Raw genomic sequence first — 27,094 nt, 5'->3', positions numbered from 1 at the left:
ACTGCCTACAAAATGAGGAAAGGAGGACCATCAGACAGAAGAGAAGTTGCATTCAAGGCCTTAGGCAAAGGAGATTACTATGGGTCAGGACATCTATCAGAAGAAGAAGAAGAATCAAATTTTGTCAAGAACCTTCAACGAGGTGCTGGAAGATTCAGAGGTAAGTTACATTTCAAATGCTTTGCTTGTGGAAGAGTCGGTCACTATGCTGCAAAGTGTCCTCATAAAGATAAGCTTGATAAAGGTAAGGAACCTGTCAAATGGAACAAGAAACAAAATGTAAATAAGAAAAGCTATTACACTCATGAAGACAGTGATGGACTTTCAAATAGTGATGAAGATGAACAAGGTAACAATTATAGACTTTTAATTGCTTTTGAACATGATGATTTCATGGATGCTATAGATGAAGAAGGCCTATATGAAGAGATTTCTAAACTCAAAATTTGTTTAGAAGAGAAAAATATGATTATTGATACTCTGCAATTCCAACTGGCTGAAAAAGAAAAACTTTATGAAAAGTTAGAATGTGAAATTGTTGGTCTTAGAAAAGAGATTGAGAAAAAAAAAGCTCTTAATCTTAGATTTGTTAAAGGATCTGAAACTCTGGATGAGATTATCAATGTGCAGCGTTCTCCACTAATTAAGACAGGTCTGGGATATAATGAAGAAGCATCTCAAGCATCCACCTCCAAAAGTTATCTTGATGCAGCAAGGAGGAGCGAGCAAAGGCCCAATAGAAATCATCAGGTAAATCAGGGACAATCTACCTGAAGAATGAACAAAGACTATCAGGTAAATCGGGGGCAATCTACTTTAAGGATAAACAGAAGCTACAACCAGCCTCAGGTAAAACCTTCTCAATTTGCCTCAAGAATGGATGTCAATAGAAACTACAATCATTTGGCTGGCAGATTTGATAATCACAGGAGTTTCTTCAATGGCCAATGTTTCTCTTGTCATAAATTTGGCCACAAAGCAGCTGAATGTGTTGCCTATAAGACAATCATGACTAGAGAAGCTCAAAAACAAAGGAGTATGACTGGGATCATGAAAATAACCTACAATAACTTTTCTGCTCTTGAAAATGAAATATAATTCTCTATTTGTAACAACTTCGGCCATGAAGATTCTGAATGTAGGAGCAGGTTTCGGTAGACAACTTAGAAGGAGCAAGCTTCAAGTGTCAAAACATGGAGAATGAAGGAACCACAACCAAAGAGATGTGGTATAGCTTTATATGTGGAAGGGCAAGAAAATCAATGGTACATTGACAGTGGCTGTTCGAAACACATGACGGGTGATAAGGAAAAAATTCAGTCATATAGTGCCTTAGAGAAGGAGAAGAAGGTCTCTTTTGGAAATGACACCCCTGCTCTCATAAAAAGGTAAAGGTTATGTTAGTTAAAAGAAAAGGTCAAAGCTGGAAATGTCATGTATGTTGATGGCTTAAAACATAATCTATTGAGCGTCAGTCAGATGTGCGATCAAGGAACCGAGGTAATATTTTGATCAAATGGATGTAGTGTTCGTGATCTTGATACAGGAAAAACAGTGATCAAAGGCATAAGAACTCCAAATAATTTATACATATTCAAAGAAGGACAACATCAATGCTATCTAAGTAAGAATGATGAACACTGGCTATGGCACAGAAGATTGGGGCATCTAAGCTTCTCACAAATAAGGAAAGCATGCAAATACCAGGCAGTTCATGGTCTTCCAGACATCAAAATTCCAGACAATACAATATGAAAATCATGTCAGTTTGGTAAGAAAACCAGAGCCAACTTCCCTGAGAAGGAAGGATCAGCTAGAAGACCACTTGAACTTGTCCATACTAATGTATGTGGTCCATCTAGGAAAAGGTCACCGCGAGGAGAAGAATATTTTATATTATTCATTGACGACTTTTCCAGGATGTGTTGGATAGGACTTATGAAGCACAAAGATGAAGCCTTTGAAAAGTTCAAATCATTCAAAGCCTTTGTGGAGAACGAATCAGATCACAAAATCAAATGCCTCAGGTCTGATAGAGGTGGGGAGTTTACCTCGAATGAATTTTTCGACTTTTTTGAAGAACATGGAATAAGAAGGGAATTCTCTATAGTTAGGACTCCTCAGCAAAATGGAATAGTGGAAAGGATGAACAGAACTATTCAACAAATGACTCGTGCTATGCTTGATAAGTCTGGAACTCCTGCAACCTTCTGGGGTGAAGCCACATTTGCTGCAGTTGTTATTCTCAACAAGACAAATATCCAGGTGAACAGCATGTTTAGTCAATTTAGTGTTGTCTAAATTGCTATCATAAATTGTCAACCAGGGGCTCGTAAGCTGATGAAGTGAAGGTGTACTATATGTACTTAAGCAACCTCTTAGATCTTTTTGTCATTTAGGGGTGTTGTTTGTGGTCAATTTATCTTCCTAAGATGGAATGGAGGTTTTATAAACAGATGAGTGATAGTGTGTGTAAGGTGATTTCTAAATGAGTGAGTGTGTGCAACTGGTGTTTTCTAACTACCTTCTAAACTTGCAAAGAAAAAGATTGAAAGAAATAAACTTGAAATGAAACTGAAAGCAAAGAACCACTTTCTAATGGCACTAGTCACTACTCATGCTGCTGCAAATAAAAAGGTAAGAAAACCACTTTAAAGACCAATGATAATGTTTATCTCTTCCTAACACTCTGCTTCCAACATATAGTACTATGTAAAACACGATTAAGAAGTAGTTAGAGATAAGTCTAAAAAGTGATAAAGCTCTAAATGACAAATTATAACACCACTGTGCCTTTCTCCAGCATTCTGCTTCCAACATACATTGTTATGTGTAACAAGTGAAGAAAGAGTTAGTGATATAAGTCAAAAGCTACTCAAAGCAAGTTGTAATATATCAGTATTCTAATCTCTTAAAGATGAACAATTTATGATAAGGAGACCATCAATATGTTAGCATACAACTTGAGAAACTAAACTAGAAATCAGGCTAGAAAAACAGAGTAAAGGCAGCAACTATGAATATGACAACTGAAAATACCATCAGAGATAAAGCAAATACACAAAGACACACAATCCCGGGCTAACACCTGTAGAAAACAATCCTGATCAGTCAAAGTAAATGCTGGAAATGAAATGACAGCGAAAATAAATCAAAATTGTACATGTTTTAAAGAAAAGGAAAATTGCTGAATTCGAAAGAAGGAATTGACAAGAACATGAAGACAAAGTTATTGTACAAAGGTTGTTATGAATGGGGGCCCTCCATCCACAAAACCCAAGGAAAGATCAGCTACTTGAAGTCAAAACAGCACAGTCTTCTATTAACTCATATGCAGAAATTACAGTAAAAAGTGCTGAAACAGCAGCTTCAAAACAGAGTTTCTGGATACGCTAAAATTGCAGCAATTACATAAACAAAATAACTAAAAACTAATCCTTAAGCGTACGCAGACGCTGGATTTATAGGCGTATGAAGCAACTGCCTACTGCGTAAAACATGAAACGGAAAATTAACTAACAGTCATGCTAATTAAATGGTTCAGCAACACGTAAACAGGTCCATGTGCTTTTCTGGAGGGTACGGTCGTCATGGAGGTTGAATCCAAGGTTGGATCCTGTCTCCCATAACCTGCGTAGCCTGGAGGAATCGCCATCTGGAGTGACGTGACCTTTCAGCTCACGCAGCACCGTTTGAGCTGGCTTTGTTGACCGAAGTTTGATCCACGTTGACCGGAGGTGTGCGTGGCATTGCTGACTGAACCAATAGCATAGGAACCTTTAACACCTTCATTCCTACGTGCCCATGTGATTCGTTTTGCAAAATGACACGTGGAACATAGAGATCAATGAAAAGGTTGCGGAATGACTAGATAGCTGCGGAATTGCTGAATGGCTGCGGAATTGCCAGACAGCTGCGGAATCTCTGTGCATATGTCAAAAATCTAGACAAACAGTCAAACATTAGCAAAGTTAACCAATCATGCTTAAAGACATCAAATGTAATGATCTGGGTAGGTTTATGAGGAAAATAGGGCAAAAGAGAGGAATAAGTGAGGAAAAGCTGTAGGTAATGATGGATAATTAGGTGCAAATTAGAGGCTCTACATACCCCCACTCCGAGGGTGTTGCATGTCCTCATGCAATGAAAACATTGTTTAATCCACCTGCTGAGATGCCTCTGCTAAGACATCTAGTCTTCTCTTCTTCCTCTGTGTAGCCACGTTGACTCTTGGTTTCCTCACCAAGCATCTGAATTTTATATTGACCAAAGCTCTGCTTAGCTTCCTGCATTTCTTCTTTAGCTTTCTGTTTTCCCTTTGCCAAAGGCCCAGATGAAGCATGGTATTATCGTGGACCATCTTGTCCACCTTAGCTTGCTCTTTCAATTTTTCATTCTCTTGTATGATGTGGCGATTTAAAACTTCAAGCTCAAAAATTTCCTGTTTGAGTGAGTGAACTTGCTGCTCAAGAGGTAGAACAGTGCTTGGACCAGCAGCAGCTTGTTCTAACGTCTCCAGGTAATTATAAACCTTCTGCTGATCTGGGTCAATCTCTGGTGACCTCTTTGGACTAGGCTCATGCTCAAATTCAGGTTCATGCTCAAAAGGACTTTCCTCACGTGGAGGACTTTTCTCAAAGTCAAGTCTTGTAGCAACCTTTTCAGGTGTGCTCAAGTCAATAATGAGTGACTTTTTATCCTTTGTGGTCCCCACTTTGCTTTGTAGCCTGCTGCTTCTCCTCACGGTGGTGATGCTCTGTTTTTCCTTTTGTTGCTTTTGCTTTTGTTTTTGCATCTTCTTGGAAAAGGCAACCTCATGAAGTTGGGCCAATCTATGTGCTAATGGCTGAGTGTCTTCTTCACTGGAATTTTCAGGAGTAAGGTAAGTTTCTTGGGCTATAGCTTTTCCTTTATCTTTCTTTTGTCTCTTCCTACTCTCCTTTTTCTTTTGAGCAGCCTCTTGGACAATTTCTTGCAGGGTTTCTGTAATGATTTCTTGGGCTGTTTGGTCAATGTCTACAGCAGGCTCAGGGTCATTTTCTTCTTCAGAATGATGTGCAGCAATTTCTTCTTGGACAACAATCTCAGGGACAACAGTTTCTAATTGGACAACAATTTCTGGGGTAATTTCCTCTCTTCCTTTCCTTCTACTCTTTTTAGGCACTTGAAGTGAACCACCAGAGGCTTCTCCTATCTCTTGGAAATGATTCCTTACAAGAAATCTTTCCCATGTATCTCTTTTTGCTTTCAACTGTTCTTCAACTAGTATTTTGACAAGCCCATGATGATACAAATGTGGCTCAATGTTTCTTGGGTTTCTTTGGACTATTGAGCACATTTTTCTAAGGCTTGAGAGTAAAAAGTATGGAAGGTTAATGTCATGCTCTCCTAAGAAATGCATCATAACTTTGGCATGATAGACATACAAAACTCCAAATCTTCCTTCACATGTAAAGAATTTCTGTATTAACAGAAGCAAAGTTGTCCATTCTTCTTTGACAAGACTAACAGGGATTCCCTTTGTAAAAATGCTAGTGTCCATACCTGGATTTTTCAGAATTTGCTTCCATTGCTGGTCTTGTACTGATCGGTTTTTGAAGCATCTCTCCCCAGTTTGCGGTAGTGAAGTGGCCTGTGCCAAACTGCTTTCGGTGACTGTAAATTTCAGATCTCCTATCTCCACTTGGTTGTCTTTGTCTCTGAAAGAACGTGCAAAAGCCTTCGTGACTTCTCTATGGTAACCCTTGAATTTTTGGATGCACTGGAGCCAATTTGCCTTCTGCAAAGCGTCTTTGACTTGGGGATATCCTTCCAGAAATTTAGAGCCCTCTGGCTCTGCCCTCAAAAGTTTACCCATCAGCTCTCTCACAGCTCTGTTTTAATTCTTTTGGAAAAAGGGTTATACGGCTTCAATAGTGGCTTCAACACAACAGCCGTAATGCACTCACAACAGTGGTCAAAGTTTAGCAGAGGGGAAAACAGAGTATGGTTACGGTGGCAGAGTAGTGAATAAGGCAGAGTAGTGGAAAACAAGGGAAATGCGGAAGTGAATCAACAGCGTGAATGAGATTATGCGTAGGAGGGTTATGAATAATGGGAAGAAACGGTTAAGTCCCTTAGACATCGGTCATGAGTGTACATTTGGCTGCGGAATCATAACGCAGAGAGCCGTAGTACAATTGTCTACGTCACTCAGGTACAGGGATTTAAATGGAAGAGCAGCCGTGCTTGAGTTTAAAAATCGTGATGAATAGGGACTGTCAAGGTTGAAGGATACGTGGATTTCTGGTCGAGTAATGGAAAGGACTGGTAATCATTACATTAAATGGCTGAAAACACAATCCGTAAACCATGCAAAATGTTATAACCGTAAGTTTAGAAATTAGCTCATACCTCATGTATCCGCGCTTTGATTCCTTTTGCTCATCTGTGCTAACCTTTCATTGTTTATTGCTGCTACATGACCCTTTTTTTTAATTTTTGCTGATGACTTTTGGACTGCAGATTCCTTCTTAAACAGACTGTGTTTTTTTCATACAGGTGCAGAAAGTGTATCGGCTGCGGAATTGGGATTTTGGCTGCGGAATTGCTCCTCAGCTACGGAAACTGCAGTGATACCCTTCTGTTTGCACAAAACAACTTTAGCTGTGTGAAATAAATCTGAAAATGACTTTATTGGTGAGATGGAATGTAATGGATGGATGGATGGAAAGAAATGAGGTGGAGTGAGAATGATTGGATGAATGAGATGGATGAAATAATGAAATGAGATGGAACAAGGAAAAGAGGGATTTTTTTTTTTTTTTGGAAAATGTGAGGTGTCAGGTGACCCTGATTTTCACCTCAGATTTTCTGCATAGGACTGCCAATCAGAGACTGGTTTTCAGGCCTATACTTTTATTCTTTTTTTTTTTTCTTTTTTTTTTCTTTTTTTTTTTTTTTTTTTTTTTCAAAAACCAAAGATTAGGCTGATGGAGGAGAAGAATCCTTCTCCACCAACCTGATTGCAGAATCTTCTTTAAACAGCTTGACAAATTCCTCTTTTGAGAGTGGCTTTTGGTAGATCTTCAAGCGATGGCCATTCACAATAAGAGGAGTATGAAATTCATCAATAGTTTTCACTCGAACTGCTCCATTACTAAAGACTTCATCAACCTCATATGGCCCAAGCCAATGAGTTTGAAATTTTCCTTTGAAGTCTTTAAACTTTGAATCAAACAATAGAGCCCAATCTCCTTTCTGAAACTTTCTTTCTTTGATGTGACGATCATGCCATTTAGTTCTTTGGTGCTGAACTAGATCGGTCCTTAGAATTGCATCTTGTCTTATTTCATCTAGCTCATTTAGCTGGTCCATTCTGTGTTTTTGGGCTTCCGAGAGGTTCATCCCCAATTGGACTGCCATCTTGAAGGTCTTGATTTGGAACTCAATGGGGAGCAGGACTTCCTTCCCATAAACAAGTTCATAGGGAGAATGTCCTGTTGTGTTCCTCCATGTAGTTCTATAGGCCCATAAGGCTTCAGGAAGCCTTTCTGCCGAATCTCTTCTATGAAGATGAACAGTCTTGGTGATAATGCCTTCAAGAACTTTATTGGTAGATTCCACTTGGCCATTTGATTGCGGATGGTATGGAGTAGATGTTCTGTGCTTGATCTTATATTCCTCCATCAGCTTCTCCATCAATTTAGATGTAAATTGGCTTCCCTGATCTGTCACAATTTCCCTTGGGACACCAAAACGAGTGAAAATATCCTCAAAAAGAAATTGAACAACTGAATTTTCAGTGGCAGAAGGCAAAGCTTTTGCTTCTACCCACTTAGTAACATAGTCAGTACAAACCAATATATACTTCTTTTGCTTTGATGGTGGATTAATAGGTCCAACGAAATCTAGAGCCCATTTCTCAAAGGGTTCGATGCATACCTGTGGCTGTAGTGGCATTTCATTTGAAGGAGTTGGTCTCCCAACTCTTTGGCAGCTGTCACACCTTCTAACATACTGCTTTGCATCTTTAAAGAGAGAAGGCCAATAATATCCTAGAGAAAGGATTTTATAGGCTGTCCTCTTGTCAGCAAAGTGTCCGCCGCATGGTTCATCATGACATGCCTTAAGGATGTCAGGCATTTCATCTTCCCGAACACACCTTCTGATTATACAATCTGGCCCTGTTTTGAACAATTCATTAGAAATCCAAGAATAATGTGAACTCTCCTGAATGATTTTCCTTTTCTCATTAGGAAATAAGTGTAGAGGTAGCTTCCCTGTAACTAGATAATTAGCCATATCTGCATACCAAGGAGTCTTGGTAGTTACTGCAAACAAGTATTCATCTGGAAACTTATCTTCTACTGGAGAATCTTCATTAGTGTTTTGGATTCTAGACAAGAAATCAGCTACTGTGTTTTGTTTTCCAGGTCTATCTAACACAGTAATGTTGAATTCTTGTAAAAGTAAAAGCCATCTTGTAACTCTGCCATTAGTAACAGGTTTGTTCATTAAATATCTTATGGCGGAGTGATCAGTATGGACAAAGGTTTCATAGCCGGTTATGTAGTGTCTAAACTTATTGATCGCATGTACCACAGCTAAGAACTCTTTTTCTGTAACAGTATAATTTAACTCAGTGGGAGTCAAATTTTTACTGGTGTAATAAATGGCATAAGGGATCAAATCCTTTTGTCCTAAAATAGCTCCTAGAGCTGTATCTGAAGCATCAGTAGAAATGTGGAAAGGGAGTTTCCAATTTGGTCCCCTTAAGATGGGTGCTTCAGATATTCTAGTCTTTAAAGCTTCAAAGGCAGATTGACATTCAGGATCCCATTTGAACTCACAGTCTTTGGTAAGCAATTTGAAAAGAGGAGATGCTATCTTAGTGAAGTTTTCAATAAACCTTCTGTAATATCCAGTAAACCCAAGAAAACTTCTAACATCTTTCTGGCAATTTGGAATAGGTAACTTAGAGATGACTTCAACTTTGGATCTATCAACCTTAATCCCATCTCCTGAAATATGATGTCCTAAAACAATCCCTTCAGTAAACATCATAAAACACTTTTCATGACTTAAAGAAAGATTTGTTTCCTTACATCTTATCAGTACTTTTTCCAAATTTTCCAAAGCTTCTTCAAATGTATTACCATAAACTGTGAAATCATCCATGTAGACCTCTACACAATCATGGATTAGATCTGAAAAGATACCTAATACAGCCCTTTGAAAAGTAGCAGGTGCATTGCATAATCCAAAAGGGAGTACTCGGTAGGCAAAAGTTCCCCAAGGACAAGTAAATGTGGTTTTGTCTTGATCTTCAGGTGCTACCTGAATTTGATTATACCCACTAAAACCATCCAAGAATGAGAAATACTTTTTACCTGCTAAAGTGTCTAGTACATGATCAATAAAAGGTAGAGGGAAATGATCCTTTAAGGTTGCCTTGTTCAATTCTCGATAATCAATGCAAACTCTCCATTTACCATTCTTTTTGGGCACTATAACCAAGGGAGAAACCCATTGGCTATCTGAAATGGGGTAAATGAAGTTTACCTTGAGTAATTTCTGGAGTTCTTCTTTCACGATTTCCCTAAGGTTTGGATTCATCCTTCTTTGTGGTTGCCTAATAGGTCTGCTGTTTTCTTCAATATAGATGTGATGAATACAAGTCTTAGGATCGATTCCCTTCATGTCAGTGTATTCCCATGCAAATGCAGTGGAATGTTTTTGCAAGAGTTTGGTTAATTCTTCTTGTTGTGGTCTTTCCAAGTTTATGTTAATGTTCAATGTTTTTCCTGGAAGGATTTCAACTGTAGAACTACCAAACTCTTCCATTGAGAAGAGAGACATCTGTCTAGAGGAGAGGTATTCAATGTCTACATCTAACTGAAACTGTGTAGAGTCATATTCTAAAGGTATTTCAAAATTTTCCAATGTATTTAGAATTTGATTGTCTTCACTGATCTCAGAGATGGTTAGAACAGGTTGTATAGTATCCTCATCATCGACCCACTCATCTTCTCCTATTTCTGTTATTGCCTTTGCTGGAGGATACAAGTTGAATTTCTTGGTGGAATTACCATCTGATATATACATGTCTCCAGACCTACAACTGATAAAAGCATCAGCTGTTGCTAGCCAAGGTCTTCCTAAGATAAGAGGATGTCCTCCTAGATTGTTCTTGGGAGTTAAAATCATAAAATCAACTGGATATTCCCAAGAGTCTAGGGAGACTGGAATGTCTTCCAATACACCATCAGGTTTAATGATTGATCGATCTGCAAGTTGCAGTAAAGTAGGTGTAAAGAGAAGGTTAGGAAGCTTTAACTGATCCATGGTCTGTCTACTCATGATGTTGATAGCGGCTCCTAAGTCAATCAAAGTATTTGGGATTTCAACCCCATTAATATGAGTTTTGACAATAGGCTACCGGGATCCACATACTTTTGCATGGTAATCTTACCCATCATAATGTCTGCAATTTTTCCAACTAGATGTATCCTTTTGGTATCTCTGGTTCTTTTTATTGTTTTCTTCAAACTCAACTCCTTTATTGTCTTTGCTAGAATGGGAATTTCCTTAATGGCTTGTAACAAGGGGATCTTGATACAGACATTCTTCAATTCATCTAGAAAACTATAGTCAGGCACCCAAATTTGCTTTTCCACTCCTTTGTCAATTTGTAATCTTTCAGGAAAAGGAGGTGTAGCTAAAGATGTAGGTTGCTCAACTATGGGAGTTGTGGAGGTTGATTCTTTTTCTTTTTCTTTTTGGATATTTTGGTTTTGAAGTGATACTTCAGAACCCTTATTGACTTTGAGAGATTCTTCCTCAGAAATGCTTGGTTGTTGAACACTTGTAGAAGGTTGATCTAGGATTCTACCTGATCTGAGTTGTACTTCATTGAGAGGAACAACCATATAGGTAGGGAATGGTTGACCTTCCATCATGTAAGCATTTTGAGGGTTCCTATTATTTGGATTTGGTAATGGCTGAGAGGGAAGTTGATTTGACTTCTGCTGGGATTGAAGCAAGAGTTGAGAATTTTGATTTTATGGAGGAGGTTGTTGTTGTTGAGGGTATGGTAATGATAGTTGTTGACCTTGATTTGGAAGTTGTGGAGCTTGCTGATTTTGAAAAGATGGAGGATATTGATAGAATTGAGCAAGTATACCATAAGTATTTTGCATGCTTTGCATCCATGCTTGAAAAGCATTTTGAGGTTGAGGCCAATGTTGTTGCCAAGGATTCCAATTTGGTTGGGTTTGAAAATTCATAGAGTTGTTAAACCCTTGATTCTGTTGCCCTTGCCAAGGTCTCCTTGCAACAAAACAAAGAGATTCAAGTGTATTTGGATCCTCTTGAAAGACTGCTTTGAGGCCAGGAATTGAAGGACAATCCTTGGTCTCATGAGTTTCTGAGCAAATTACGCATGTTTCTACAACGTGTGCATCCAAGGGACATTCCCTTAAAGCATGTTTCTTTCTACATTTCGGGCAAAAGATGGCTAAAGCCTCAACTTCTGCTTTTTGTTTATTGTGAATCTTAAGGGTATCTAATTGTTCACTAAGACTCCCTAAGATGTCAGTTTTGAATTCATCAAGCATATTGCCGATTTCAGCCCTACTTACTGATCCCGTTGCAGATTTATTTGCTCTAAGGAGAGAAGGATCTCTAGGCCCTTTTTGAGTTTTTGATTTGCCCCTTGAGAGATGGATACATAGTTCTGCTATATCATTGAGTGAAAGTTGAGAGATATCCCCTTTCCCCATCATGTTCAAGATATCTATCCATTCATCCCTAATGGCTTTTAATAAGAGGGCTTTTAAGGTCTCTTCATCCAAGTTACTCATTTTTGCTCTTTTCAAGTTATATTGAAATCTTTCAAGTAAATCTTCTAAACTCTCATCTTCTCTTTGTATCATTTTAAATACCTCGTCCTTGTGATTAGTAGGCATACAATAGTCCAAATACCTATCCAAAAATGTTTGTTTCATCTCATCCCAAGACCTAATGGATTGAGTGAGTAACCCCATGAACCATTTCAAAGCTTGATCTTTCAGTGTGGAAGGGAACAATTTGAGTTTCTGAGAGTCATCCAGATAGTCATAAGTTCGACACACAACTTCAAACTCAAATAAAAATGTTTCAGGGTCCTCAGTTCTTAACCCATGGAAATTTGGGAGGACAGATGGCGATATGTTTTTCATAGTAGCTCGGGAATCCTCATTAACAATGGGAAACCCAAATGAGTTATCCCCATCTCTATTTCCTCCTCCAAGGGGACCTCTACCTCCTCCTCCTCCTCTACCTCTACCACCTCCTTCTTCCTCTGCCATAATGGTTCTCCTAGGGATTTCAAAATCTTCTGGTTCCTCTACAAAGGGTGAACGAGAAGAGATTTCTCCTTCTTCTTCAGGTGATTCTACTTCCTCAATTACAATTGGTCTTTCTGTAGGAGAAAGAGAAGGGTCTCTTCCTGGCTCAAATTCAATAGAAGGTGTGGGAGAGTCAATTCTTGGCTCTTGAATTCCAGGGATTCTAGGACTAGGAGTGTCGGTTGGAGATGAGGGAGGTGTCTCTTGTCTATCTCTTGAAGCAGATGGACTTGTAAAAATTGAACTTCGAGCTCTAGCTAAAAACCTTCCCCTAGAATCTCTAGCTCTATGCATGTCATTTTTTTTATTATTTTTCTTCAAGTCAAGTTAATAGTTCTTTTTCTGATCTTCCAGGTCACTCTAGGTGCAAGAAGAGAGCATACTCAAGAAACTACTAAATCAATAACTTTCTCTTTTCTGATCCTCCAGATCACTTTGAAGTGCAAGAGGAGAGCATACTTTGATAGGTTATCAACTTCTTTCCTTGAAATTTTATGTTTTTTTTTTCTAAGAATATGGCTACTTAATTTCACTTCCCCGGCAACGGCGCCAAAATGTTTAGTCAATTTAGTGTTGTCTAAATTGCTATCATAAATTGTCAACCAGGGGCTCGTAAGCTGATGAAGTGAAGGTGTACTATATGTACTTAAGCAACCTCTTAGATCTTTTTGTCGTTTAGGGGTGTTGTTAAATGTTTAGTCAATTTAGTGTTGTCTAAATTGCTATCATAAATTGTCAACCAGGGGCTCGTAAGCTGATGAAGTGAAGGTGTACTATATGTACTTAAGCAACCTCTTAGATCTTTTTTTTGTTTAGGGGTGTTGTTTGTGGTCAATTTATCTTCCTAAGATGGAATGGAGGTTTTATAAACAGATGAGTGATAGTGTGTGTAAGGTGATTTCTAAATGAATGAGTGTGTGCAACTGGTGTTTTCTAAATACCTTCTAAACTTGCAAAGAAAAAGATTGAAAGAAATAAGCTTGAAATGAAACTGAAAGCAAAGAACCACTTTCTAATGGCACTAGTCACTACTCATGCTGCTGCAAATAAAAAGGTAAGAAAACCACTTTAAAGACCAATGATAATGTTTATCTCTTCCTAACACTCTGCTTCCAACATATAGCACTATGTAAAACACGATTAAGAAGTAGTTAGAGATAAGCCTAAAAAGTGATAAAGCTCTAAATGACAAATTATAACACCACTGTGCCTTTCTCCAGCATTCTGCTTCCAACATACATTGTTATGTGTAACAAGTGAAGAAAGAGTTAGTGATATAAGTCAAAAGCTACTCAAAGCAAGCTGTAATATATTAGTATTCTGATCTCTTAAAGATGAACAATTTATGATAAGGAGACCATCAATATGTTAGCATACAACTTGAGAAACTAAACTAGAAATCAGGCTAGAAAAACAGAGTAAAGGCAGCAACTATGAATATGACAACTGAAAATACCATCAGAGATAAAGCAAATACACAAAGACACACAATCCCGGGCTAACACCTGCAGAAAACAATCCTGATCAGTCAAAGTAAATGCTGGAAATGAAATGACAGCGAAAATAAATCAAAACTGTACATGTTTTAAAGAAAAGGAAAATTGCTGAATTCGAAAGAAGGAATTGACAAGAACATGAAGACAAAGTTACTGTACAAAGGCTGTTATGAATGGGGGCCCTCCATCCACAAAACCCAAGGAAAGATCAGCTACTTGAAGTCAAAACAGCACAGTCTTCTATTAACTCATATGCAGAAATTACAGTAAAAAGTGCTGAAACAGCAGATTCAAAACAGAGTTCCTGGATACGCTAAAATTGCAGCAATTACATAAACAAAATAACTAAAGACTAATCCTTAAGCGTACACAGACGCTGGATTTATAGGCATATGAAGCAACTGCCTACTGCGTAAAACATGAAACGGAAAATTAACTAACAGTCATGCTAATTAAATGGTTCAGCAACACGTAAATAGGTCCATGTGCTTTTCTGGAGGGTACGGTCGTCATGGAGGTTGAATCCAAGGTTGGATCCTGTCTCCCATAACCTGCGTAGCCTGGAGGAATCGCCATCTGGAGTGACGTGACCTTTCAGCTCACGCAGCACCGTTTGAGCTGGCTTTGTTGACCGAAGTTTGATCCACATTGACCGGAGGTGTGCGTGGCATTGCTGACTGAACCAATAGCATAGGAACCTTTAACACCTTCATTCCTACGTGCCCATGTGATTCATTTTGCAAAATGACACGTGGAACATAGAGATCAATGAAAAGGTTACGGAATGACTAGATAGCTGCGGAATTGCTGAATGGCTGCGGAATTGCCAGACAGCTGCGGAATCTCTGTGCATATGTCAAAAATCTAGACAAACAGTCAAACATTAGCAAAGTTAACCAATCATGCTTAAAGACATCAAATGTAATGATCTGGGTAGGTTTATGAGGAAAGTAGGGCAAAAGAGAGGAATAAGTGAGGAAAAGCTGTAGGTAATGATGGATAATTAGGTGCAAATTAGAGGCTCTACACAGCACTCAAACTCCTCACGAGCTCTGGTATGGTGAGACTCCTTCGGTAAAACATTTCAAAATTTTTGGAAGAAAATGCTATATTAAAAATAATGATGAAAATCTTGGCAAGTTTGAACCTAGAGCAGATGAAGGAATTCTCCTTGGTTATTCTCCTCACAGCAAAGCATACAAATGTTACAATAAAAGGCTTGGAAGAATTGTCGACAGCATTGATGTAGTGGTGGATGAAAAAGAAAACACTCCCAAGCAGGTAAGATCTGAAGACTTCGAAGATGATGAGGACTATCCATCAACATCAAATCAGATTCATGATGAAGAAGAAACCCATGAGGCACCAGAGGAATAGATAAGGATAGAAGAAAAGACTCCATCCAGGTATGTTCAAAAGAATCATCCAGAATCTCAAATTTTGGGGCAAAAGGAGGCAGGCATACAAACAAGAAGAACAATTGCAGAAGCTTCAAGCTATTTGGCATTACTCTCCTCCACTGAACCACAAAATGTAAGAGAGGCATGCAAAGATGAATGTTGGGTCAAGGCAATGGATGAAGAACTTGAATAGATTGAAAGGAATAACACTTGGGAATTGGTTCCTAGACCAAAAGACAAGAATGTCATAGGAACAAAATGGATTTTCAAAAATAAACTAAATGAAAATGGAGATGTGGTTAGAAACAAGGAAAGACTTGTTTGTAAAGGATATGCTCAACAAGAAGGAGTAGACTTTGAAGAAACTTTTGCTACTGTTGCTAGACTTGAGGCCATCAGAATGTTCCTTGCTCTCTCTAGATTTTAGAAGTTCAAAGTATTTCAAATGGATGTGAAATCAGCCTTTCTGAATGGAGACTTAGAAGAAGAAGTGTACATTGAGCAACCAGATGGTTTCATCCTTGGGAATGATCCAAATCTTATATGCAGACTAAAAAAGGCTCTCTATGGTCTTAAACAGGCTGCAAGGGCTTGGTACTATCGCTTGGACAAATACCTTCATCAACAAGGTTTTTCAAAAGGATCAGCAGATAGCAATCTTTATATAAAAATTGAAAAAGACAAATTGCTAATACTTGTTGTGTATGTAGATGATATTATCTTTGGCAGCAATGAAGAAGCTATGAGTCAAAACTTTGCCTTGGTAATGCAGAAAGAATTCAAAATGTCATTGCTTGGAGAGATGACATATTTTCTTGGTCTACAAATCCAACAAAATGAAGGCGGTATCTTTTTATCTCAAACCAAGTACCTCAAGCAGAGCTTGAAGAAATATGGCATGGAATATTCGAAACCAGTATGTACCCCTATGGTTACAGGATGCAGCCTTAGTGCAAATGATGAATTGGAAACAGTGCATCAACCAACCTATAGATCCATGATTGGAAGTCTACTTTATTTGACAGGTACCCGACTAGACATCATGCATGTAGTGGGAATAGCTAGAAGATTTCAGGAAAATCCAAAGGAAACTCATCTTCAGGCAGTTAAGAGAATCTTTAAGTACCTTCAAGGAACTCAAAACTATGGCTTATGGTATCCTAGAGATACAGACCTCACACATCATGCTTATACAGATGCAGATTGGGACGAAAGCGTGGATGACAGAAAAAAGCACTAGTGGTGGTGCATTCTTCATGGGTTCCAGATTAGTATCTTGGTTAAGCAAGAAACAGACTTCAATAGCATTATCTACAGCTGAAGCAGAGTATGTGGCTACTGCATCTTGTTGCACACAACTTCTTTGGATGATACAAACTTTGCAGGACTTTCAAATCACTTGTACTCCACCTATCTCCATCCTATGTGATAATACAAGTGCTATCATCATTTCAAAGAACCCAGTCATGCATTCAAAGACCAAGCATATACCTATCAAATATCATTTTCTTCGGGAATAAGTGCTTGAACAAAAGGTCAAGTTGGAGTATGTTCCCTCGAAGGAACAAGTTGTTGATATACTCACCAAACCACTTCCCAGGGAGACCTTTGAATACCTTAGGAAAAAGCTGGGGTTAGTTGATGCATCATCTTGCTATTGAATCTTGTCTGTTTTAGAGATTGTTGGTTGTGCGCAAGTTTCATATGGGGTATATGCGTACATTCGCTAGTTTATGGATTGGTAAAAGACCAAATGGCACAGGTTCAGGGGGAGCATATATTATTCTAATAATGCATTTTTGGCATTATTGTAGAAGATCTTGGAGGAGCAAGTACAGAAGGAGAACATGGATGCTGATCTAAATATTGCTGCTAATGTTTTGTCTCTATATCTTATTTTTCTTTTGTCAAGGTCATGTAATGGCCTATGTCTGGGATGAATGATATAATGTACGTGGTTGTCATATGTAAATTTTTGATGTAACCCCACTTGGTTAGGTGGATGATCCTCACTTGGTTGGGTGATGAATGTATGTATAGAGGCTTTTGGTCATGGTGGATTATGGTTCTTCTTGAAGAAAATTTCTTTTGCAGATCTAGCCTACAGTCAAGGGGAGCACGATCAACACAGTAGAGCAGAGCTTTCAGCATGTTCTCAGGGGGAGCATAGCCCTTTGCCCTTGATGACAAAGGGGGAGAATGACTTTAAGGATCTTGGGGTTGCCATCAAGTCTAAAGGGGGAGATTGTTGGCATTATGACTCAGGTTTAGTGCTATGGCACAAGTGTTGTCCTTGATGGCAACTCACTCAAGTGGCAAATCACTTTTCAGGCTCTCAAAATAATAGAAAATGATATGCCCATAGGTGCGCCTAACAAACACTGCGGACCTGCAGGTGCCCCAAACAAAAAGTGCAGACATACCCACAGGTCCTCTGAAAGAAAAGGTGAGGACGTCAAATTCACTCACTTTCATGCAGAGAAGCATGCACACATGGGGATTTTTTATGATTAATCCATGTTATTTAGACTGACGTGTTTGATCCTATGGTTTTGGTCCATGGTATAGCATCTAAAATATTGAACCCCGGTTTTGGGTCCCTTGTATTGGCTTTCTATGGTTTTGATCCATGGTTTGTGTAAGGGATTGCCTATAAAAAGGAAACGAGATCATTTGGCTAGGCACTTACGTGTTGAATATCTTAAGATGAACAAGATCTGAAATACTTGTAATCGGTTGATGAGTTATAATTAAACCTGAGCATGAGAAGATTGATCAATTAAGGGGTCATGATCTCTTTGGCGGATGATCAGATCTATGGATCTGACAGTCTGGGGTACAATTGAGGACTGATAAAGTGTTTATATCTGGAGGTCCGCAGGCGAGATACGGATCAGGTGCAGAGGTGTGCAGTCCAGTAGACGACACAGGTGCGGAGGTACGCAGTCCAGTGGATGGCTCAGGTGCGAAGGTGCGCAGTCCAGTAGACAACGCAGGTGCGGAGGTACGCAGTCCATAGACGACGCAGGTGCAGAGGTGCGTAGTCCAATAGACGGCGCAGGTGTGGTGATACGTAGTCCAGTAGACGGATCAGGTGCGGAGGTGCGGAGTCTAGTAGACGAATCAGATGCGGAGGTGTGATGTCGAGTAGACACAGCAGAAGTGCGGATATTCACAGGTTTCTATTGGTGAAGTTGTGGAATTTTCTTGAAATATATGTTGGTTGCCTTTTGTCTATTGTTGTAGAGTTCTGGGTTTAAAATCTGTGTCTAATTACTGGTATTGCTTTTCTGGTTACTGCATTCTGAGAAGCTATTGGTTGATTCATTCGTTGATTGTAAAAGGAGATTGGTTGATTCACATGTACTTGATGATTATTTGATGTTCATGGATCCAGTCTGAAAATTTATGAAACATGGTCCCTGCAAGAAAAGAAGTACATCAGCACCTACGTACTAGTAGCTCAGCTAGTACAAGAGCTAAGGGGGTTGCAGCTCCCTTCCAGGAGAGTCTGGAAAATGAGAGAGGGTTGTAGCTCTCAGCAGGTTGCAGCCTGCATACTAGTAAAGGACTGCACCAGTACAGAATTATGGTAAAAATAAGTTTCTAATTGAAAGAAGATAGAGACACATTGCAGTAGGTGGTTTTCACCCACACTGGGTTTCCACCTTATATCTGGTGTTCTTTGGTGTGATTTTCTATTTTTCTTGTTCCTGTTCATTATTATATGGTACTGACATTCAAATTAATGGTCAACATCTGAAGAATAAATTAAATTAAATGTAGAGGGAATATTGAAAAGAATTTAATAATACTGATTCACCATCCCTCTCAGTATTATTTCCAACAAGAGGCTGTAGGGAGGGCCGTCCTTCAGGATCTGGACATATCATAGACCCTGGGAATGCTGCAGGATCAGATCGAGGGCCTCACTCTCGGTATTCACGATGTCAGGACCGATGAGTTACCTTTGAGGTTACAGTGCCATACTATTGGTGTGCCGATTTGATGGACCAGGCTATTGCGCATGATCACACAAGCGGTGACATGTTATCACCAGCATCATTAGTTTAGGATGCTTTTCTGCATTCATATTGAGTTTCTTGGTCAGATGACCAATTTTTTCTTGGAAACAAAACATTTTGTAAGAGCTATAAACAACTATATATTTTTTATTTTTGGAGTTTTATTTTGGTTAAGTTATGAAATCCTGATGCAAATGTTAATGTAAAATGCTTTCTTTACAAATGCTACAAATTTCTATCTCACATAGTTTGCTAATGAATCAGTCAATGTATTTAAGTTTCTAGAAATGTGTTGATATTGAATGGAATCAAAATGCCTTTCCAAAATACTGATTCATAGAAACATGCGATAAATAGCTGGGTTCTGAACGGAATAAACCCCAGTAAGCTGTAGAATGACGAGTTGTGAATCTAGCCTGACAACAAGTTGACGTATGCCACATGAAATGGCATCAGAGAGAAGTTCAATCAACATGCTATACTAAACGATGTTATGTGTCTATCAACCAATACATATCCCCCTGAAACTCACTAACTCGCCACTTGGAGCGAAAATGCCCTAGGCTGCAGAAGATAGGTTTTGCATACTACGACTAGCTCCGTCAGCGTACCTAGAAAATGGTTCCAAATATTTTGAAATCTGCAACAAATGTGAAGTGGATTACCTAACCAGAATGACAACTCTAAAAGAAAACACAAAAAATGCAATAAAAGCATATGTACAATGAGTTTACCACACTTAATCAAGCATATTAACTTTTAAGATACAACCCGTTTCGGGGCTGTGACAGTGGAATCCCATCATAATTGACCAGCTCGTAGGCTCCTTTTGTCAATACCCATTTAACAATGTAGGGGCCCATCCATAATGGTTTGAATTTACCCGCTCCTAATTTGTCAGAGTCTTGATCGTAAAGCAAGACCAGGTCACCCTCTGAGAAGACACGAGGCGTGACATTATTATCATATTGTGCCTTGACAAGCTTCTTATGTGCTTCACTAGCCAACGCGGCATCATGACAGGTTTCATCCAGGTGGATTAGCTCCAAGAAACGAGCCTCTTCTTCAAAAGTTTTGGGAAACATATCAATTGCAAGCTTGAGGGACGAGATTTCACATCGAATTGGTAAGACAACTTCCAGACCATATACCAACTGAAAAGGCATAAATCTGGTCGTATTTCTCACCAAAGTCATATATGCCCATATAGCTGAGTACATGATTAAATGCCAATTCCATTTGTGGACTCCAATCATTCTCTACAACATGCGTTTAAGGGCTTTGTTGATTGCCTCAACTTGTCCGTTAGCCTGCTAATAATATGGAGTAGAACTGTCGTGGGACATGTTAACACACAGGTTGTTCCCTTTGACTCCCAAGGGAATACGGCCGGGGTAACCACTAACCAATCTTTGGATTACAGCTTCTAGCCAAACTGTAATCAGAGAGGGCTCTCTCTTTAAGGTTTGTCTCTGTTTTGTGAAGATTTTAGGCTAGTTATGAATTCAGGGTTTGGTTTTGTGTTTTGGTTGAGGGATGTCTTCTGTACCTAAGGTGTAAACCTTCAAATAATTCTAGTCCATTGGGCAATGGAGTCTGTGGCTACAGGTTGTCTGAGGGATTGAGTTGAATTGCTGAAACTGCAAGGCCATTTAAATACATCATGAAACAAAATTGAAATTGTGATTATGAGGTGTGTTTAACCAGTGAAAAGCAATTAAGAATTCTCCACTAAGCTGGGGGTGTAAGAAAGAGATATATTGCATAGGAGCAAACTTGAATTCCTGAAACAACAATCACTGTGAAAGATATAGTTTGGAGGTGCAGCAGTTAAGAATTACACCTTATGACTATAACTGAAGAAAGACATTTATAACAGCATAGATTGAGTTCAGGGTACTCTGTGAATAAATCCTGGAACTATTCTTTTTCTCCGCCATTAATTATGAAACACAGAAACATGAATGAGCTATGAAAGGATAACAAAAAAACACATAACGAAAAGTTTTTAAGGAAGACTTATTGTGCCATGAAGTACGCAGGAATCCTGTAACATTCAGCAAAACACCACAATGACTCAGGTAATGCAGAGCTTTGGAAATTCCATCAGCCTTTGTATTAATACTCTGAAAATTTACAGCATAAGAAACTCTAGAAGAGAAATCAACAACAACCCCTGCAAACTTATGCGAGGGGGAATATATACAAACGGTCATACAAAATATCTGAAGCGTTGAGTCATATGAGAAATAAATATGTTCACCAACTTGTACAGAACAACATATAAGAAGTTATTACAGCTTTGAATACAACATAAATGCTCTTCAATTCTGTCAGAAGACTTTTTGACCTTTGGAGGCCACCGAGTCGGTTGAATGTTCTGTTATAAATGATGAATGACGTGTCTTTGTAGCTCTGTCCTCCTGTAGCTTTTTGTCCCTGTCACCTGTGACTGTCAGTGCTGCTTTAGTGGCCGAATAGTTTTGCTGAGTTGGCTCAACCCATTCTTCTCCATACATGCTGATTTTATCAAAATTTTCCTGTGCATGATAACTTATATATTTCAATGAGAAAACTTGATTACAGGCTCTCGTTTTACAATATTAATTGTATCATTTTGGTCCAGACTTCCTGTGTGGGCAATTGATGTCTTAGAATTGCCTCTAAAGTCTCGTCTGCCTCTGTGTATTTATAGAAATTTGGAGGCACTTCAAACAAATGTTTGATCTCATCCATGATGAAAAATAGGTTCTCAACCCTGTTGTAGAGACTGTGCCCTGATGCTGGCCCTGATTCTTCTGAAGTGCTGGGTCTTTCTGTAATCTGATTTGTAGCAAATGTGTTGACCCTTTTGGCATAATTTTCATGGGAAAGTACTCTTCCTGCACTGTTCAGTAAGCTAGGAAGACCTCTGTTCTGCAATGCTACAAATTTGTCCATGAATTTATTAACCTCTGTCTGCATATCCTGGCTTCTTCTTTCTAGTGTTTGTACTAGGCTTCTTAGTGTTAGGACTCTTTTTATTAGCAAAATGGTCTCAGTCCTGTTGGAAAGTCCCATTGTTGCCAACTGAGCACTTGTTCTGTTATTAAGCACATTGATCATTCTATTGGCAACCTCAGGCATATTGCCTAGAGATGCCCTTGCTCTTTGGATTTCTCTATGTGCTTTCCCTATGAGCTCTATTTGCTCATGAATGGTCTCAATGTATTGCCATTGATCAGTTATGGATTGGCCAATGTTGGCCCATACAACTGTCTTAAGCTCAGCTATCACTTTGTCAAGTGTGAGCTCCTTCTCCAGCTCCTTTATCTTCTCCTTAAGAGCCTTTATCTCTCTTCCTTTTTCTGCTACAGTCTGCTTGGATTTGTCATATATTTCATTGAGCTTAGCTAGATTCTCCCTGGCCTCATTTAGCTCTGCCATTTGGGCTTCTAAGGCCTGAATTTCATTCTTGAGCTTCTGCATATCCAGGCTTGGAGCCTGCTCTGTTGTTGGTGCAGTTGCTGATGTAGATGGTGCTGTCTGTTTAGTAGGAGGAGCAGTAGTCTGAGGAGGTTCCTCAAGGTTAATTATCTCTGGAGGAGGCTGAGATGCTTGTCCTCCCTCTTTTTGTTGTAATGCTGCCTGTAGTGCAGCCTATGCAGCCTCTGATTCTCCCAATTTCTCCTGTGTCTGGATCGGCTGTTTGTATAATGAAACCAGCATAGCTGCTGCATCTTGGTAATGTCTCAGCTGGGCAACTTCTCCAGTTTGTGGGTGAATGGTTGCTGGGACTTTTACCATTTTCCTTAGTGCTGCCATATCTGCATCTCTTAACTTCAATAATGCTTGTACAGCCTTGATGTCCTTGGGATCATGCCCAAGTTCTATGATTATCTCCTCTAAGGCCTTGATTCTGTTGTCTTTTGCTTGAGAGGATGCTCTTTCCAACTCAAGTTGGACAGTTGTATTATTTAGGCTATTTTCTAGCCTGTAGTTCACTAATGTTTTGTCTGCCAAGGAAGCATACACCATCTCACCTGTTTGCTTATGTAATTCGATTTGATCCATTGGGTGGATGTCCTTGGCAAGGACCTCAAGGTTGGTCCTTATGTAATCTGCAGCTGACTGCGGCTGCAACACTGCTGGCGTAAAATGGCTCATGATCATTTTGCCCTCCTGGACATCATATGCAGACATTAGTCTCTGCTGGTTAGTGGGAGCCATTTTTAACAAATGATTGTATAGTTGTATCCTTATGGGCTCATTCCTCTTCTTTATATCAATGAACTGCTGCTTGATGCCCAGTTCACCTCCTCTTTGCTGGCTTGAGGAGCTGACTTCTCCTCCGATCATCCTCTCTTGTTCCTGCTGGAAGGAACTTGCAGATGCCTCCATACTAGGTGGGCCCATGCCTAAAGATTGCCCTATAGGCATTTCTTCTTCTGAAAGGGGATTCATTCTGTGCCTTTTCTCCCCGTGAGTTGTTGATGTGGTGAGGGGAGTCTCTCTGTCCCTCTTTCTACTTATGTCTTCTTTTTGTGGGGTTTGGAGGACTGAGGCCTCCACTGTTGTCTCCTGCCTAGGAGGCAGAGTGTCCTGAGCTTGCTGCCCGGTGGATTTTGGGGCCTGTGATGTTTGCTCTTGTTGCACTGGCTGTTCCTTTTCTTGCTGCCCCCCTTGTTGCTGTTGTACCTGTTCATGAGGTGGCTGCTCTGGCTCCATCTCTTTCTCTTTGCCTTTGCTAGAGTTTTGATCAGTAGCTTTGGCTGCTTGCTGATGTGATATGGAGGATGAGGCAGCTGCTCCCACTTGAGTGCCTGGAAGAGCAAATACCTGTGCACAAAGCTCTAAGTCAGCCATCTTTTGGATATTTTTAACTGCTCTTTGATTTAATTCTTCTTGTGTGACAGCTTCCTCTAAGGTGCCTCTCCTCCACTTTATTTGATTTTCATATTTTTCTATGTGAGGCAACCTTACGTGGTCATAACTGGCCAGCCTATACTTGACCCTTCTTAAATTTATGAAGTGATTGGGGTCATAAGGTTTCCAGCGAAAACTAGTCTGTAGGCCAAGGGATTCTAGCATTCTGTCTGCTTCTTGCCAACCTTCCTCTCTTTTGTTGTAAATGAAGTGGCCTAATTGGTTTCTTACTTTGAGCTGTGCTTTCTTGCCTTTTCCTGAAAAATGTAGCACATCAGCATTCCCAAACTGCCTGAAGTATTCAAGGGCAAACAATCTCATGGGCACATATTTGGGCAATCTGTATGGGGGCAACTCACACCCATATATTCTGATAACTGTGTGGTTTTGGTAATAGTACCAATCCCCAATGCTGTATGCTTTAGATAACTGAAGAACTCTCTGCATCTCATCAATTAGTCTTCGAGGAGGTGAGCTCATAAGCAGAGACATGGCTGGGTGGATTAAGAGGTCTATAAACTCACAGTAAGTCTATGGAGAACAAGATCTGCAGTGGAAGGCAGAGGACCAATAAACCACTGACCTTGGATTTCCTTGTGCATCCACTCTCTTCACAGCAAAGTGAAATTTCTCATGTTGATAATACAAAATTAAGTGGTAGATGTAGGAGGTGTATCTGAACACCCTTTCTCTTGACAAGTTCATCAATTGCTCATGTATTTTGTGAGATATGTAGGTGGCATAGTCATAGCAGATTGGAGACTTGCCAGGGGAAAACATGAGCATCATCACCAGCACAGTTTCATCAACAAACTCAATTGAATTATAGCCCAGAATGGGACTGATCATGTCTACAAGGTCCCTGCCCAATTGGTTGAGGTAAATATGAGAAATAGGAGGGTACATCACGGTGTCAGAGTCAATGTACAGTTGATTTAGCTTGGTGACCTGAGCATCTGTCAATTTAGGTCCTTGCTTTATCAGATCAATCAGTGATAAAGGAACTAATTTCTTCTCAGTTTTGAAGTGCAGCATCTCTCTGATGGCTTCAGGGGTGACATAGAAAACAACTGAGCCTGAAGGGTCAATCACAGCCCTCTGAGTGGCGTCGTAGCAGTCAGCACATAGGTGGATTAGGTCAGGAAACTGGTTGACCTGAGGGAGCTTGAAGATAGGGAGGAAAGAATCCCAAATTCCCAATACATCTGTTCCAGTCTCATGTTTAATCTTCAATTCGTTTAACAAGTGGATGTGGTACTTGCTGTGCATTAGCATTTCTTCTGATATTTGATAATCCAGGTCTGCTAATGGTTGCCATTCCAATTCTCTCTGAGGGGCATTTAATGGAGCAATATTCAAGGCTACAGGAGCTACTGGTGCATCCATGGTTACTTTAGGATTCTGTTTGTGTGTAAACTGGTGTTATTGAGCAGAGCAACACAAAGGAGTGTTTCTTGGAAAGAGAGGTTATTTACTGAGGAACAGAGGATAAAATGACAATGGCAACAATTGAAACACTGCACAAAGCACTGATAGGGCAAATGGTTGGCCTTAAAAACTCTCTTCACGGTAACTTGATGCAGCTTGGGTTCTCAGTTCACGAATGCGCGAACCAACTACATGTTTTGTGAAAGCTTGGGTAAACAAGGCTCTGCCGGCGAATTTTGATTTTACAACTGGAAATGGAGGCTAGCCACAGGGGATTTACAGGTAAACACAATGTTTTCTTACTCTTTAAGCTATTTTCGGAGAATGCAGGACAAAACCACGCGCAGAGGGAATGACTGGGATAAATACCTGGTAAACTGTCGACAATAGTCACAAATGCAGGTGGATTTGACGCAGCAATGGTCCTCGGGTCGAATTCAGCAGGTTGACGCTTGTTTAGTCATAAAATACATGCAGAGGAGCAACAATCATTTTTTGCAAAAGTAATGAAAAACACGAGTTTTCGGCCAAAATATGGATTTTTGGGTTATTTGGTGCTTTTTTTGGATGACGTCATCAGGTGGGGTCAAGGTCGGATGACGTCAACATGACGTCATCAAGTGACGTGGCGGCTTGAGAGTGGTCCACGGGGATGGTGAGGTGGCGGGCAGGTCAGAGTAGTGGCGGACGGGGGCGCTGACGCGGCGGTGATGTAGCAGTGACGCGGTAATGACGTTGGCAAGGCGGGTTCACAAAAACCGGAAACGGTAAGCGGTATAATATCGCACCGCTCTCTATACGGAAGCAGAATTGTCAGATGGTGCTCCGATACGATTTGGGGGTGACGCGTGGCAGAGGCCTGACGTCACCCTCTGACAAATTTCGGAAGGTAACTTACGGACGTCAGGCCCGGTCCGAAATGCATGAGAGCTGTCCGATGAAAAAGGCCAGATCCGACGGTCGCCGGATCGTTAATGCGCCAAGTCAATACGGAAGGGGGCGGGAATAAAATAATATTTTCTTTGGAGGATGCGCCCAGCGGGGACTTTAGGACTTTCGGCGATTTGTATGGTTTTCAATGTATTTTTTAATGCAAATGCGCTTTTGCGCCGAACTTTGGATAAAGCCGAAATGTGGGTTTTTCATGTATTTTTTGCAAATGAGCGGGTTAGGGGTGAAAATGGGGTTTTTTACAAGGCTCTTTAGCAAATGAAGGGGTTAATGGTTTAGATAACTTCTGAAGGGAGAAGAGGGGTAGGGTTTGGGTTCTTAAACTGACCAGATGTCAATTTAATCCCTGACTATGAACATTTGGCTATAATGCCAGGGGGGAAGCGATATTTATAGAATGCTTGGGGTTTATACACCATAGTGTTTATAATAATAGGGAAAGGGTAACATAGGGGATTTAGATAATAAGAAGTTAGGGGTTAATATGAATGGAAGAGGTGAATGAGGAGTGATATCACTAA

The sequence above is a fragment of the Pinus tabuliformis genome, chromosome 6 (assembly GCF_031772625.1).
Source record: "Pinus tabuliformis cultivar Carrire ecotype Pingquan chromosome 6, CPIR1, whole genome shotgun sequence".
NCBI classification, from domain to species: domain Eukaryota; kingdom Viridiplantae; phylum Streptophyta; class Pinopsida; order Pinales; family Pinaceae; genus Pinus; species Pinus tabuliformis.
The sequence above is the reverse complement of the archived record's forward strand: the minus strand, read 5'-3'. Positions refer to the sequence as shown.